Below are 3,691 nucleotides of genomic sequence, written 5' to 3' on the forward strand. Positions count from 1 at the left end.
TTACATGGAAGATACATCCCTTTCTTCACAATCACACCTTATTTGTGTCATCATTTCTTGGCAGAATGTAAATTTGTGTATGATTGTCAGGGAGAAGTACAGGAATAGTAAAACTTCATCAAACATCTCTGATACACTTTGAGAACTGACTGAGAACTTTAGTCACTGCCACCAAACAAGACTGCTGGTTAGCTTCATAAAAACAAGGTAAAATACCATGCTAGTTTCATGAGTCCTTTTTAGTTCTCTATCTTTGTTTAATGACTTAATAAAAAACATTAAAAATTAAAATGTTTTCTTACTTACATACATTAATGATAGTACATGTTTAGAAGGACTGCTCCAAAAGTAATGCTTCCTATTTTGGCCACAGCAGAGGCAGATGTTGTCATACAGCTTGAATCTTCCCTACAAAATTCCATTACAATTTGATGTCATGTGACAGCCGGCAGCAGAGATAGTCTGACAAAATGGTACACAGGACCTTCCTATTGTTTTATGCTTTTGAAAAGATGTGGAGCCACAAGACACTGCAAACTGTAGATACAGGGATGTCTTTACCACTCTATATGTTTAAAATTGCAAAAACAAAAACAAAAATATAGTTTTCAGTAAATTTAAAGAAAAAAAAAAAAAAAAAACCAACACTAAAGAGAAGAGACTTAAAGACTCAGAAAACATATTTTTAAAAAGGACCAATATGGAAAGAGAAACAAAAATTGTTTGTTTTTTTAAATCTCTAGATCATTAAATTTGTGATCTTTCCTTCAAAATATTGTTACCTTATTTTCTTTTTAAGTCTTAGTGCTAATGTGACTGTTTCCTTACTTGATTTGACCAGAGTATTTAGAAACATAAAACCAGTGTAATACAGAGGACAGCTGGCTTAGTAGTGCATGAATAATACAAGTATAACTTCTTGTTGTCTCATATCATGCATTCAGTTCATAATCTCACTCATTCAGATGCTTTTTCTCCCTGTGTGTATGTCCACACACAGATATGAGAACGCATGGGTATGGTGCTCACGTGATGTGATGTTTGTAGTCTTTGGGATCAGAGGGGTATAGAAAGGAAAAAGGGATAACAGACTTTGCTCAGCCACAAGCTGTGGTCTAGCTACACAATTCACTGGGACTAAGTTTTCCAATCTTCAGCTGCCCTCCTATGTCTCCATACTTCTCCAACAGTTAAGAATACTACTCTAGAGTGGCATTCACTTGATAAAAATGCTTACATTTATGGAGAGTGACTGACTAGGAGGAAGGTAATGAAATGTGATATTCCACATAACAGTGCAGTGCCAGAATCATGCAGTGACTGTCAAATGTCAACTTTCAGTGAATAAAATCAACTTGAAATGGAAAATGAAGTCATTAAATTATTTTACACTGTACTGAATATCTGGACAGAAACTGGCCTCATCATGGCCTCAGATCTCCAGTCACATTTCATAGCTACGCCTGTGCTACTATTGCTTGGCCTTAGCTTTTCAAAGCCCTATATTTCAAAGGCTTGGGTAACACAACTTGCTGAGAGGAAATATTCACAAACTATTAACCTATAACCAAGGATAGACTGTATACAGTATTTGAAAGAACACATTATTTCTCTATGTATTCTCCTCTTTGCTAGTTCTCTCACGAGATGCAAATAAGTTTTCTGAAAATTCTGAATTTAATCTTTTTTCTTTCTTGTCTTTATCTTAAAACGTCTGTCATTGAGCAAACTGTTGTCCTCCTTCTCATGCTTCCACTTCCCTGTCTTTTAAGAGAACCAATAGTATAGAACTCATCTGAAAAGGAAGTTTGGTATCAACTGTGGTGAAATGAAGACTGGAAAATGTAAGTCAATGTATTTCTAAAATACAACTTCAGAGTTCTCCAAGGTGTTACATATTCATTTATATGAGTTCCTGGATAGTAAGAATGAACTCATGTTTCATACCATGAGATGAGTTTGTTAGGATTATTTGGAAAAAAAAAAAAAAAAAAAAAAAAAAAGAAGAACAATTGCCTGAAGTAGCTGTCTGTGTAGACTTTCTTTTTTTCCTGGTATTTTATTCCTCTTCTGGTTCAGATCTCCTATTTCCTTTCTTCTACCATTTCTGAGGATTATTTTTTTTCTCCTTTTCCACATCTGTAGCTTGCCACATTCTGTGATTTTCTTTTCTCATTTTCTCTTACATACTCTCCCATCTTTTTGAGTAGTTAAAGCGAAATCTGCTTCATTTCAGCTTCTTTCTTGCTGCTTCTCAGATGGTGCTTATTTCTACCACTTTTACAATCACACAGTAACCCTCCAGTGCCTGGTACCCCTCAGGTGTTAGTTTCCACAGCCATCACCTTCACTTTCTGCCTCCAGGATTATTTTTGCAACACCTGCTTTTATTGATGGTCTCTCTTCTGCTGCTGCTGTTTTCTGCTATGGAGTGAGTGGTGAATCTCACCTGAGCCCTGAGGGTTTCCCCTGTACTCCTGAGGATGCAGTTTAGTCACTGACATTTTCCCTGCTAAGAGTTGTCACTGTGATTACTTGTATGTGGCATCTCTTCAGCATGAGAAAACATGCCCTACCAAGACACATTTGCATTTGACCTTTTGTAACTCCTCCGTTTACTGTGTGACAATTACACAATTACATCTTCACAGATCCAAAGAATCATAGAATCATTTATGTTGGAAAAGGCTTAAGATCATCAAGTCCAGCAATTTCCTAACACTACAAAGACCATCACTAAACCATGTCCCTAAGCATTACACTTACTTGTTTCTTAAATACGTCCATGGATGAAGGTCCCACTCCTTTCTTGGACAGCCTGTCCCAGTGCCTAAACAATTTTTCCATGAAACAAATTCTTCCTGATTTCCAATCTAAATCTCTTCTAATGTAAAGTGAGGATGTTTTCTCATGTGCCATCACTTGTCACCTCGGAAAAAGAGGTTTCTCAGGATAAGAGAGTAGTTTTAATGCTGCATTTGCTTTTTCTTTAGGTGATTACAGAGGCCAAATTTTTCTCACTGAACAAGGAATCTGAAGGAACATTGCTTTCAAAGAGCTTAGACTAACCTTTATTTCATGTTCTTTGGGAGTGGATGGAGTGGGAAGCATTTTGTGTTGACTTGGATCCCTGCAATGATTTATCCTGAAGGAAGATCTCACTTGCTCAAGCAAAATATTCTTCAAAGGTCTAATTGGGGATTGTTTTCTAAAGGGGTTCTGTAAAATGTATGGGAATTGACTTCATGGCTATCCATTTAATCATGTGTAAAATTCAGAAAATTAGTTTTTGACCCATATTTTGCTTTTAGATGATAACTAACATACTAGGTTAACTCAATCCTTCTTAATCTGCAATTCAGGAGATATTAGAAACCAAGAAATAATCTGTGGAATGGCTCTAAGACATAATTACAATTTCTCACTTCTTTTGCCTCTAAAGAAGGTCAAATCTTCAAGCCAGCTATCTTCACTGTTTAACTGCATGACAATTTGTGTGAAAGATAAGGGACTTTCAACTAAGTCGTGTCAGATTAATCTAACTTGTTATACTTATGTCTGAGAGATGCCTGATTTAGCTGGGATTGACCTGGTCAGTTTATAAAGCACTGTGTAATTATCTTAGTTAAAACATGGATGGATATGTGTAGACAGTTTCCACTACAGCATTTACTTATTCTGAGTTAATCTC

The sequence above is a fragment of the Centrocercus urophasianus genome, unplaced genomic scaffold (assembly GCF_019232065.1).
Source record: "Centrocercus urophasianus isolate 14NV4802_14NV808 unplaced genomic scaffold, USGS_Curo_1.0 seq_35, whole genome shotgun sequence".
Classification (NCBI taxonomy): Eukaryota; Metazoa; Chordata; class Aves; order Galliformes; family Phasianidae; genus Centrocercus; species Centrocercus urophasianus.